This window comes from Giraffa tippelskirchi, chromosome 3 (assembly GCF_054371585.1).
Source record: "Giraffa tippelskirchi isolate mGirTip1 chromosome 3, T2T-mGirTip1v1.2.pri, whole genome shotgun sequence".
In the NCBI taxonomy this organism is placed as follows: domain Eukaryota; kingdom Metazoa; phylum Chordata; class Mammalia; order Artiodactyla; family Giraffidae; genus Giraffa; species Giraffa tippelskirchi.
The window spans coordinates 156958994-156973009 of record NC_137277.1 but is presented as its reverse complement, the minus strand read 5'-3'; positions in this window follow the sequence as shown (position 1 = coordinate 156973009).

Here is a 14016-nt window from a genome sequence, read left to right as displayed (position 1 = left end):
TTAAACCTTGAAACTTGTGAATATCTTACCTTACATGGAAACAGAGACTTTGAGGTAATTTGTTATAGCAGCAATATGAAACTGATACAGTCTACAAGAGAAAAGAGGGAAATTTTCATTTGCTTTTTTCTCAAGGAAAAAAGATGTTTTTACTCTCCCAAGGGCCAAGAATCATACAAAACTTGCATGTTTTATAGACAATGCCTGGTTCTCTCCTACTGCCCTAATATTTGTAGGCTTTACTCTGACATGATGGACAATGCAGGAGGCTCAGAGTTTGCCTGATGCATTCCCTATCATCTCCAAACCAGCCTCCATGGCTGTGTTCAGAGAGCAAGTAAGATCCTACTACTTCTCTCTTTATAATCCCTTGATATCACCACTATAGCATTCAGGGTGGAATGCGCATAGCTTAGCTTATTACATAAGATCCCTCCTGAAAATCCTCTCTAGCTTCTTCTGCTCCCCTCCTCTCCAGCTCTTAACACACACACAGATACACACATTCTTCTTTTGCTCTCACTTTGTGTGAGTATGTATGCATCATCTCTGACGCAGAATATAGAATTAATTACTTGTGGAGTGATTTTCCTTTCTTGGATTTATTTTGTTATCTAGCTTACTTCTGATTCTTCAAACTTAAGGTAAGGATCGTTTTCTTAAGGAAGCTTTCTTTCCTGGTGCCATGATATTACTATTATAATGTAAATCCCCATTTTTCTCTTCCTACTGAACATTATCATTATTTATAAGATTTTATCAATTGAGGCTGCGACAATGCATAATGCTTTTCTTTCCCACTAGACAATCAACCCTTTAATAACCATGATGGAGTCTTTTTTCAATTTTGTACTGGGCATCCCACATAGAGTTAAAATTCTAGGTGGTCAATAAATATTGAAAACAACAGAAAAATATGCTTGTGATGATTAGGAGGGCACTGCTCTTTGAGAGCAGTAATTGTTCCCCCCATTTTTTTTTTAGAACAATAATGGTCACAACAACTGTCCTTAAACCTCTCCTTCAAGCCTCCCTGTGATAAAAACCCCACTTTCCCAGACAATTTTCCAGGAAAAAATTTACATTATGGCAACCCTTCAAATATTTTGTGTCTGTATATCAACAACAGCACCTTAACATGGCATTCTTCACTCTTTCAGTACTAGTATCATTCATTCACTTATTTATAAGAAAGCAACACAAAACTCTTAGAAGGAGCCCATCAAAAATGCAAATGATCACATTTATTACAGCAAATGTTAATGACTGCAAAATATGGAGCAATGACAAATGATTAGAATAGATTGATGCTAATTGGGAAACAATGTTGAAAGAGATTAGTTGTCAGGGAATCATTATAAATATGCTGAAGTCATTTCAAGAAAAAAGTGGAAAAATTTTGGGAGTTGTATAATCATACATTCTTGAGTTGCAAGGATCCTGCAAACTTATTAGCCACATTTATAAAGAAGTAGAAATTTTGGGGGGGAAAGTTAAGATGCATAAAGTTACAGTGAATGATTGGATCTGGCTAGAATGGACAACATGCATAGAGAACCTGAAATAAATGGGTCAATTTCTTGCTTATTATTATACATTAAAAACTGACCTTTACTTTGTGACTTTATTTTGTCCTATATAAGAATAAAATAATTTTTTCATTTACTAGTAAAAGATCAATTTGTCTCTTTCTCAAAAGACTGCAAACCAGTTCAGTAATACCATAAAATACTTCCATAGGCTATCAATCCCACATTCTTTATGTTAAAAATAAAGGTCCTCTTTCTTGTTTACATCAATAGACTATGGAAAGTAGTATAATTAAAATCCTAGTTTTACTCTTATGGGTAATCGCAGCTTCTCTTTTTGGAGGCTGCAATTCCCTTTATCCAAATGTTTATTCATTCCACTTCAAATTTGTTGCCATACAAAGGAGACTGAGAAAATCCCCTTAATGTCTACAATGGGATAATTCCCATCAACCTGAAAACATGGTAAACTATCTTCCATCCGAATAAAATTCACCCCCAGTCCCCATCCTCCTCCAGTTCCCTACCACACTTTCCTATTCTACAGAAAGCAAAAGTTCTCAGAAAAGTATTCTGATTGGTTCTACTTTCTTTTTATACTCACTCTCCCATTCAGTTCCATTCAGTTGCTCAGTCATGTCCAACTCTTTGCTATCCCATGGACTGCAGCACACCAGGCCTCCCTGTCCATCACCAACTCCTGGAGCCTACTCAAACTCATGTGCATTGAGTTGGTGATGCCACCCAACCATCTCATCTTCTATAATCCCCTTCTCCTCCCATTCTCCCATTAAGTCACTTCATTTGGATTTCCATTTCAGTGACTACACTGAAGGTTGAATTTTTTCATTCAGTTGGAAACAATTTCCATCTTGCTTAGTCCAATGTTCATGTATTAAGTTCTATCCAATAAAATTGTCTTTCTTTTAACAATATTTTCCTTGGCATCTAGAAGATCACAGACTTCTGGTTTTCCTCCAACTGCATTGGCAGCTCTTTTTGAGTCTTATTTGCTAACTCGTTTTCATCTTCCCAACCTCAAAATCTTGGGATAATATAACAGGCTGTCTTTGGCTCTTTTCTTTCATTATGAGCACTCACATTTTATATGGTCTTTTCTGTTCCCATGGCTTTAAATCCTATCTCTACCTCTAATTCTGACTTCCTCTTGAGTTCCAAAGTCATAACCACTGTCTGCATTTCTATTTGGATGGCAATAACAATAAATCCCTACAATATGCTAGAAACTATTCCTAGATTTTTATATGGATAACTAATTTAATTCACACAGTAAACTTAGGTGGCAAGTCTTCTTATTATAATTACATTTGGTAGAATATATATAAGACACAAACATGCTAAGGCATTTATCGAGCTAGTAGGTAGTAGAACAGTCAAATTCTAGAGTCTCAGTATTAAAAATCACTCATAGGAGTCTCATGTTTAATATGTTCAAAATTGAGCCATTGAATTTTTTCTTGACTGCTCCCTTCTTGTCCTGTCCATCTCTTTAAAAAGATTCTAGTTGATCATCTTTGACTCATCTTTTTCTCTCACATCAACATTCAGTCCAACAATCAAGACTAATTCATTCAACTTTTAAAAAATTCCCATATTGACAATTTAAAATCACCTATACAGAAACCACTCTGTTTTAAGCCATCAGAATCACTTTCTTAGACAATGTTTTTCCCCATCCTAACTTATCTCCTTTTTCTTTGTTTTGTTTTTAGTTTTGTTTTTATTTGTTTGCATCTTCTGCAAGTTCCTTTTTCAAAAGAGACTACTTTGGAAAGTATAGTTATTTTAATGTGTGTTGAATAAAAATTCATATACAGGGAACTTCCCTGGTGGTCTAGTGGTTAGGATCCTGTGTTTCAGTAGCAGGGGGTACGGGTTTGACCCCTGTTCAGGGAACTCAGATCCTGCATGCCACGGATTGTGGCCAAAAAGAAAAGAAAAAAGAAATTCACCTACAGTGAAATGCATAGGTTTTATATACACAGTTGATAAATTTCACTTATTTCACACACAACACACAAATGAATACATCTAAGTAATAAACACTGCAGTCAAACTAATACATTATTTGTCACCTCAAAAGTTCCTTTTTCCCCTTCCTGATAATCTCCACCACTCATAGGTAACAATTGTTCTGATTTCCACTGTCTAATTTGTTCATCCTTGAATTTCATATAAAAGAAGTCATATACTTTGTACTTTTTTTTTTAAACTGAATTAATATATCACAATTTGTTCCTCCTATGCTGATGGATATTAGAGCTGTTTCTAATTTGGGGCTATTGTGAATAGAATTGCTATAAATATTCTTGCACAAGCCTTTTTGTGGCTTATATGCTTTCATTAGTCTTGGATAAATATTTAAACTGGAATTTCTAGGTCATGGGGCATGTGTATATTTAACTCTATAAGGAACTGCCAAACTTATCTCTTTATTCTCTTCCTCCTTCCTTTTATTTTCTACCCACAGTCAGAATATCATAGAATCACATGGAACAGGTCATGTAACTCCTTTGATCAGAAACTCTGGGACATGCATTGTTCTCCCTTCCCTCCAGGCCATCTGTCAATCTATAAGTGTCCCCCTGTTTGACAGTAACTCATCCCCACTTCCTCATGGACTGGCCATAGGTACGAGGTCCATCCTCTCTTTTTCAGTGTTTTAGATTCTTGTCCTGCTTTTCCTATTCTTAAAATTCTATTCTGAGGGAAAGAGAACACCAACAGCCATTACTTGACTTTCTCAAGTCTATTCCTAACTCAAGTGGTAAATACAGATTCCTGAGAACTGAGAAGAACTCCAGCCTCCTAGCAGCAGGCTGGATCTGAAGGCAGGACAGTAAGTGTGAGTGCTTATCTGCATAAGGCTTCACTCCATCTCCCAATATACACACATAAAAGTTTGTGGATATAATTTTCATGTCATAGAAGCACTTTTATTATTGTTCTTTTTTGTAGAAAAAGATGTCTGTGGTAAAGAATAACTACATAGCAGAATATTTTGATTTCAGCAAATGCTGTTATCTATATGATAACTTATAATCTTCCACATTTAGCCTATGAATTTATTAAACAGCATCTTTCTTGCTTGAAGAAACAATAAACCCAGGATTCACTTTCCCCAGAGTTTCTTCAAAGCCCTTAAATTCAGCACTTCTTTCTCATCTCACTCACATATATCTATATCTACATTTATGTCTATATTTATATCTATGTTGGGTGAAAAGAAATAGTATATGGAAGACATGGTAAAATGTGAGATCATATGATAACAAAGAATGGTTCATAATGGGAAATATAAAGAGATTTTTTTTATTTACAAAAAAGACATTTAGACTTCTAAAACATTGATCCCCTGGGCACACTTAGACATTCCCCTGAGGATAAAACGATTAGCTAAAGAGATACTGATATGATTATCATGTGGTTTTAAGGGCAAGAGCAACAATAAAAGCAGCAACAGTCACAGTAAGCATTTATTGACTGTTACTATGCACTAGACATTGTGTTAGGCTCAGAGGAGATACAAATAAAGGTAAGATATAGTCAGTGATAGTCTCCCAATATGTTCACAGATTGCATAATTTATTAGGATACTTATGGCAATGGAGATCCATTATTTGTAGTGTTATGTGAATACATAGATTAGGTGATGCTATGGAAAAGCATATAGAGCATTTCATTTTTCTGAAGAGACATAGATTCCAACAAAGAAAGAGAAATGGAGCTCCTCATTTGGAAAACATATATAATTAGTGACAATAACTTTTGGCCCCTGATATGGATTAGGTACTGTAATATACTTCCGTTCAAGGAGTGAGGCAGCTGACTGAGATGCAAGACTGAGACCAGAGGGTCAGCTTAGCACCAACCTTCAGACTCATGAAAGTTAGAAGTTTGCTTGCAAAGAAAGCTAGTTGACACACAAAGTAGAGCTGAGCCTTCCATACTCAGATGTTAGAGTCGAGTGCCACAAATACCAGAGAAGGAGAAGAGAGTGAAAATACAACAACAAAATCATGGGATACATCTGTTTCTTAAAAAGTGAAAAGAAGAAGGAAAACTGGCAAAACACTGCATCTTCAAATATATTCTGATTGTATTGACATGTTAGATGCAATGGTCCAAATGGATTATTCCTCTTGTGATGAACCTATCACCACATTTACCTGAGAAACCATCCTTTCCCTACTATAATTCCATTTGCCTCAGGTTTCTAGAGTTGTAAGCATGCCTAACCAGCTAAGAATCTCATTCCCCTGGACATTGTGATTGATTAAGGAATGATCAACTTGACCAATCATAGTCAATGAAACACACACAGAGAGGTAGTCTTTTTTATTGTTGCTGCTGTTTTGTTTTATATTTGAACCTAACAGATTAGGTCTAGTGTTGCTAGCAGCCACATTGTGGAACCCGAGAATGAAGACAACATGGAGATGAACATAGCTAAGAAATAATAAAAGAAAAAGGCTGGGTGACATTATTTAACCCCCCACCGCTGCTCATAACTGAAGCCAGTGCTTACACTGAACATTTTAGTTTGATGTTACACAAGTAATAAAGTTCTCTTTTGCTTGAGCCATTTGAGTGGATTTTTTTCTGTCTTTTGCAAGCAAAATAGTTCTAATATTTTAAGATTTTTTAAAAGCATGTTTTAAAAGTTTCCTTTATAATTTTATACAAATAAGAATTAAAAAACCTACCAGGTTTAAAGAACATTTGAACCTTTTGTTTTTTACAACTTTGGTAAATACAAAGAAAATTTTAATCAAATTTTTCTTAATATTTTCTACAATCATTATCAGTGGTGTCAGTAATAACACCCACCTCTATTCACTGGCTAGCTACTCTGATAGTAATTTTAGGTCTATAGATATATAAAAAATTCATATAATCTTTAAAACTGACCTGCAAGTTAGGTGTTATTACATTAATTTTAAAGATGAAGAAGACATAGACATGAGGCCCAGCTATCTATTAATAAATAAATTAAATAACTTATTTTTCTGTATAAAGTCTAATTGAGAGAAAAAATGTTGGAATTTAGGACACAATATTTTAAATAGAAGTCTTATTTATCCTTTAATGAAAATACAGAAAACATATTATGAAGTTAAAGTAACATTCCAAGTATAATCAAGGCTTTTGAAGTCTCAGGACTAAGAAATAAAAGCATCCTATACCCCAAATCAGCTGAATTAACTAAAATTATGAGATCTCAGAGATGATGAGCTAGCAATTTCCCAGGTGAAAATATGGATGAGATTCATGCACACACACTATGTTACATTTTAGTCAATAAAACATGTTTTTGCTGAATCAGTAGCTATCTAAATGTAAGTGCTCTGATCTTATCACTGTTGAAAGTGGTTAAGATGCTTTGATAATTAGAAAATATAAGATAATGATTATATATTTTTGCCTGTAACACTGTTAGATCCTTATTCACCAGCTATGGTTTACTACAGAGCATTCATCTGACATATACTCAAGAGTGCAACATTTGTACTATAAGCATTTTTTAACTTGTATACCATTTAGAAGTAGATTGATGGGTTCAAAGACTTAGTAAAACTTTGCAGAATATTGCACTAAATATCATATCAACTATGATATGAACACATGTATAGCTGAGACTTAATTATCAGGAAAAGGATAAATTTTTTGAATACTTGGAAAATTAAAGCATGACATAATTTTTATTTTATGACAGTTAAGGCAATTTCTTAAGAATTCCTTTTTTCCTAAGTCAGTGTTCTTCTCTTTTTACACAAAAGAATTAAAAAAACCTGAATTCATGTCATCCTTTTAGTTAACTATTATTTTCAAAGAACATATTTTAGGAACTTGAAAGGAGACTGTATGGAATTGGAGGAGGTTGTGAATCAAAAAAGTACAGCTCTGTATGATAAAATTATCCATAATAACCAGGTGAACCAAGATCAGTAACATATGTATCACTTAAAATCTCTTCCCCAGATGAATCTCAAGCATTCTCCAAGGACAAAGATTGTGCTTTGTTTTATTTTATTTTATTATTATGTTCTTCATTTTAATCAATGATGGATCATTTTCTGTTTTTAAGGTTACAGTTATTTATTGCAAAATTCCTTTGGGGAATCAACATTTCACAGACTTTTGATTTGTAAATGTATATTTCTATCATCACAGCAAAATATTCACCAGGTACCTTCTCTGGGTGTGCAGACACTCTTGTGAGCCTGGTTTAGTTGTGATGAACAAACAGAAGGCAGCCCCCTCACAAACTTTGCAATAGGAGCCACCAGCCTACTGCTGCTGGCTTTAACTTAATGTTTTCAAGAAATAAACTCTCATATTTACAAAGTAAAATGTTCTACATTACTTTTCCTAAGGCAGGGTGTAATCTTCAATTTGTTGGATCTACTAACATTGGTTAAAAAGACACTTGCTCCTTGCAAAAAAAAAAGCTATGACCAATCTAGACAGCATATTAAAAAGCAAAGACATTACTTTGCCAACAAAGGTAGATCGAGTCCAAGCTATGGTCTGTCCACTAGTCATGTATGGATGTGAGAGTTGGACTATAAAGAAAGCTGAGTGCCAAAGAATTAATGCTCTTGAACCTTGGTGTTGCAGAAGACTCTTGAGAATCCCTTGGACTGCAAGGAGATCAACCAGTCCATCCTAAAGGCAATCAGTCCTGAATATTCACTGAAAGGACTGATGCTGAAGCTGAAACTCCAATAGTTTGGCCACCTGATGTGAAGAACTGACTCATTGGAAAAGACCCTGATTCTGGGAATGATTGAAGGTGGGAGGAGAAGGGGAGGACAGAGGATGAGATGGCTGGATGGCATCACTGACTGGATGGACATGAGTCTGAGCAAGCTCCAGGAGTTGGTGATGGACAGGGAAGCCAGGCATGCTATCCATGGTGTAGCAAAGTCAGACACGACTGAGGAACTGAACTACTTCTACAGACACTGTAATACTACTACTACTACTAACATTGCAATATATGACTGTTAAAAGAAATCAAGTCACAAACTTGTTTTCTATAACAGGAATATTCTTTTGGTCATGAACAGCCAACTTAAATGTGATTTATAATCAGGAGACTTCCCTTTAAAAAATGTTGACAGTTTTCAAGCCTTTTTCTCAATATGTATAGATTGCTTCCAGGAATTTATACACCAGGGAATTTAAATCTCCACCCCACAGCCCCCACCTCAAAAGATAATTGAAAAATAAAGTGTAATAGAAGAATGTGGAAACTTAAATTCATCTAATAAAATAGCTTCCACAAACTGAATCCTTCAATTTATCGATATAAGCAGGATAAGTTCACGTTTAAAGTAACCGAGGATAATCAAAAAAGGATCAAGAATAAGTGAGGCAAAAATAATACTCTTTTTGCTTCCCAGCTGGCAAGATTCAAAGGGAAGAAAGCCATAATATTGTAATGATAGAGAAAGAAGAAGGAGAAGCCAAATTATTCAGGAAGAATTGCCATATGGCTGGAGCTGAGAACAAATGTGGGTGCGACATACACATGATACAGTCATGCAGGAGGGGGTGCTATCATTAACTGCAATCACTACAACTGAGCTCTGTGGATTCCATGCTAATTTTTTCCACTTTTGAGCATATTATTTCAAGAAGCATTTATTACTGTCTTAGAATAGAGTTTAATGATAGTCAAGAGAAATTATTTACATATAAACAATCAAAGTTGGCATCATAGACTTTTATATTTTATACAGCCAAGTACACATTTTTAACAGCTGTATTTTACCGTTTTTGAATCAATATATATGTTTAAAATCACAAAAATATTCTAAAAGTATTGATACAAAAGTTGATTTACTTTGACAATATATGCAAATTCAAATATAAGCAATGACTCTATAATGAACTATATCAATTAACTTTAAAATGAGTTAATCTTATTTGCATCAGTTACCTGGAATTTGAAATCTAAACCTTGGTAACTTATAGAGATATTTTGATTACAGTTTCTCTGATGAAATATTTTATTTTACACATGGTTATACATGTATATTGGAGGAGGAAATGGCAACCCACTCCAGTATTTCTGCCTGGAGAATCCCATGCACAGAGAAGCCTGTTGGGCTACAGTCCATAGCGTCGCAAAGAATCAGATATGACTGACGCAACTTAGCATACACGTATATGTTTAAAACTGTTTTTTTCCCCCAAAGTGAAAGAACAGTGATACAAGGAAATGAGTTTCTAACTTAATGAAACTTATAAAATTTCTCATTTTTCTTTTTAAAATAATTGTAGAACTTTTTAAACAGTATTTTTATTTGTTTGCAAAAGGTACTATTACATATATATGTGTGTGTGTATATATATATATATATATATATATAAATATTAAGACACTGTTTTTGTTGCTTATAAGCGTGATTATTATTTTTTTAAATCATGATGAAAATGTTAGTTTTACTTTCTTGGGAAATATCCCAAACAGAATGAACACTTTCTTGGTGGGTTTATTTGTGGAGGCTGAGGTTAGACAAACTTTGGTGTTTCCAGTCTTCTCTAATAGAATGTTTTTTACTCATTTTCCCTAAAACAAGTGTTGCCAAGGAAGAAAGAATACATCTTTTATAGTGTAATGCATCAAAAGGAAATGGCTGCATGATAACAATGAAAATGGTAATGCTTGCAATATTGGCTATTGATGAGTACTTATTATGTGCCAGGTACTTTTCTAAATATGCTTTATGAAAAACTCATTTAGCCCTCATAAAAATCCTATGAGATGGGTGCTATTATTATGATGATATTACCTATGAGGAAACTGAGGCATAAAGATGTTAAGTGAATTTGACAAAGTGAAATGGCTAGTAACCTTCAAAACCTGGAATCCAACACCCATGCTCTTGAGTGCTGACAACCTGCTTTCTCCATGGTAGTATCAGAAATTTGGTAACACTAGCATAGTCTTTTCAGTGTGAACATAGCTTTAGTCTATATTAAAATAAATGTGCTTGGTACTTATCATGCATTCAGATTTTAAAATAACTTTTCCTTCAACACAATTATGACTCAGTTTTAGAAAATAAAAAGAAATAGGAAAAGGGGGTAAATTTACAGCTCCAGCTACCAATTTTCAACGTTCTTAAAGACAGCAAGTAGGCAAGAGTACTGCATCCCTCTGACATCAATGCTTGGGTTTGGAAAATCTTCGTGTATTTTGGGGAAATAATGTAAACCAAGAAAAACATAGCCAAGTCTACTGGGCAAAGTCTGTCTTCTTTATTGGTGTTGCACACAGAAGCAGATTTTCACCCCAAAATTCTGTCTCTTTGGAAAATCCTCCAAAAAGCCATTGAACTTCTGCCAATAAATATCCCTTAACACTCTGGAATAAACAAGAGCATCTGGCACTACTCCGTGTGAGCTGTCACCTTTACTCTGCCTGTTCATAGACTTTCTGGAAAAGAAGGTGATGCTTCCATCTGGTCACAGCAGCAAAGAAAGCAGAAAGCACTGAAGCACTTCCACTGAAAATTTGAGATTACATCCTGCAAGACTTTGTAAACTGAGGGGGAAAAATAGAAGATTGGCTTATTTTTGTAATGAATAGCTCCCAGTGTAATACTTAGAGTGCTGGAGGAATAAAGAAGGTCACTGCAAATTTGCTCACTTTTATATAGGTTTAACTTATACAAGTTCACAAGATTTTAACCATTTGTGATTTTCTTGTTCATAGTAACACGGAGAATTTGGAAATATTCCAAGATCTGTCAGGTAAACAGAGTTTTATTGGTTTTTGTTTGGGTGACTGAAACTTCAGGAGTTCTTTCTAAAGCAAAATGCATTGAGATAAGTTATAAATAAATAAAATGAATAAGTTGTATATAGATAGATCAATTAACTACACAAGAAGGAAAAGGGAAGGTTGGTAGAGAATAAGATGGAGGTTATTAGAGAATAAAGTGATTTAACCTTAATATTGACCTGTACTTTGGAAGGAGGGGTGTTTAAGAGGAATACTTGAGATCTGAGATCACTGGTGAGAGTTTCTGGGAATGGCATAATGAAAGAGTTTACTTCATTTGAGGGAGTATAAGTCCCATCTGTAGCTAGGTGCTTGCTGACACAAAAAACTAACCACATTTTCTGGAATAGTCATATGTTAGAGGCTGCTTTTTCTCCTTTATTTCCATCTACTACCTTTAGAACAAAAATCCTTCTTTAGGCCTTCAGGCTTCCTGAAATCCTCTGAAAATTTTGCATGTGTGTGTGTGTGTGTGCATGTGTGAGTGTGTGTGTGTGTTCTGTGCATGTGTGTGTGTGCTCATGTATGTATGTGTATGTTAATTTTCTTTGGCAAGGATCTAAAGCATTATGAGACACCAAAAGGTTTTAAAAAAATACTACTTTGGATTCTTTCCAGTCACTTGGCTACTTGACTTGAAAGAAAATTCCTTTCTTCACATCACACTAGAAAAGACCTCTATGGCCTCTGATAAGGCTTAATTCTTTTCTTTTTTTTTTTAAGGTAATGATAGTTAAAAGAATAGTGATGTTACCATAACTGCCTTAACAAACTCATCAGATATTTTTAATTAAGGTAATTTCAAAGAGGTGTACATGTGTATCTATGTGTTTGACTGTGCTAGATTTCAGCTAATTTTTTTATGACAGTAAGTTGAATTTTATAAAGCTTTAATAAGCCTAAAAGAAACAAGTTGTGATGCCTTGATAAGACCTTCCTTTGCAGCATATTCTCAACATGTCCATAATAGTCTCTTCACAAAGACATGGAAACAGTTTGGAAAAATAGATACATGGAACTGTTTTCTTTCTACTCAGTACCCAAGAGTCATACCTGTTAGTGTTTTAAATATCTCAATGTCAAAAAGATTAAGAAAATAATATACTAGACTAGGAGTCAGGGGACCTATTTTATTTTAGAACAAGCACTGTTATTATCTGGATATATATCTAGGACACATCATGTGTCCTTTCTCCAGTTCTCTTGGAAAAGGATGAATGATCATGAAAAGTTTTTCCTAGTTATCTCATTTTATGATTTAACAATAACAGGCATGCTATCTTAATCCTCGTATTTTACAGTTTTTGAAATCCTCTATATTTATGAGTGCCTCTGATGCTTATAATTACTTTTGTAAAAAGGGCAGGAGAGTTAATAAATGTTTTTATTTTAAATATATAGACATGATGTTTAAAGGAATATTGCCAAGAGCACCAAGTTAAGGAGTGAAAAGCAGGACTAAACACTAATTCTTGATTTTTTTGCTTCAGGTCTCACTTCTTTATAACCTCTTGGCTCTGACTTTCTGACCCTTTGATTTAGAGTTTATTATGATAATTAGTAGCTGCCCATCTACCGCTTGCCTGCATTTATAAGTATGTCTACAATTATTTTGTTCACTGTTCCTTCTTGCATATCAAACATTCCTGTGCAGGTCATTCTACTCATTCGTAAAGTATGCCCTTTAGAATTCATTAAGTGAAAGTCTAGCGCTTGTAAACTCTCAGTTTTGCTCTTCTGAAATGTCTTTATTTCACCTTTGCTCTTTTTGAAATTTCTCTTGCAATCTCAATGAATTTTTTAAAACATTTTTACACAATCTATATCAAGATATAGAAGATTTCTACCATCCTGAAAACTCATCCATGCACTTTCTGAGTCCACCAGGGCTAAGTAGCCTCCATTCCATCTTCTGGCAAGATAATTTTGATCACTTTTTAAATTTGTGAAAATGTGATTATACAGTATACATAACTTTCCTCTTTGACTTTTTTCACTGCCCTTCATATCTGTGGAGTTAATCTGTACATTTCAGTATAATAGTTTATTCCCATTGTTTACCACCAGTGTTACTGTTGAGGTTGTTCTCTCTTAGTGATCTCTAACATTCTATTTAAATTTAAATTTTCAGTTGAGACTTCTTGGAACATGTATTTTTTAATTCTAAATTTTTTCAACTATATCTTGTATCTTAGTCTGTTCAGACTGCCATAACAAAATACCATACACTGTGTAGCTTAAGCTACAGAAATTGATTTTCTCACAGTTCTAGAGGCTGAAAGTCCAACATCAAGGTTATGGCAGAGGTTATGATTTCTGATTAGGTTTCTTTTACTTAATGACATATTGCATCTTCTTTTTGTGTCTTCACAAGGCTTTTTCTTGGTACATAAAATAGAGTGAGATCTTCCTTCCTCTACTCAAAAGAGTACAAATACTATAGAATTAATATCCTATCTTTATGATCTTGAAGAAGGAAATGGCAACCCACTCCAGTATTGTTGCCTGGAGAATCCCATGGAAAGAGAAGCCTGGTGGGCTACAGTCCATGGGGTCATAAATAGTTGGATATGACTTAGCTATAAACCACCACTTACGATCTCACTTAACCTTAATTATCTCCCAAGAGACCAATCTCCAAATATTGTCACATGGAAGAATTAAATT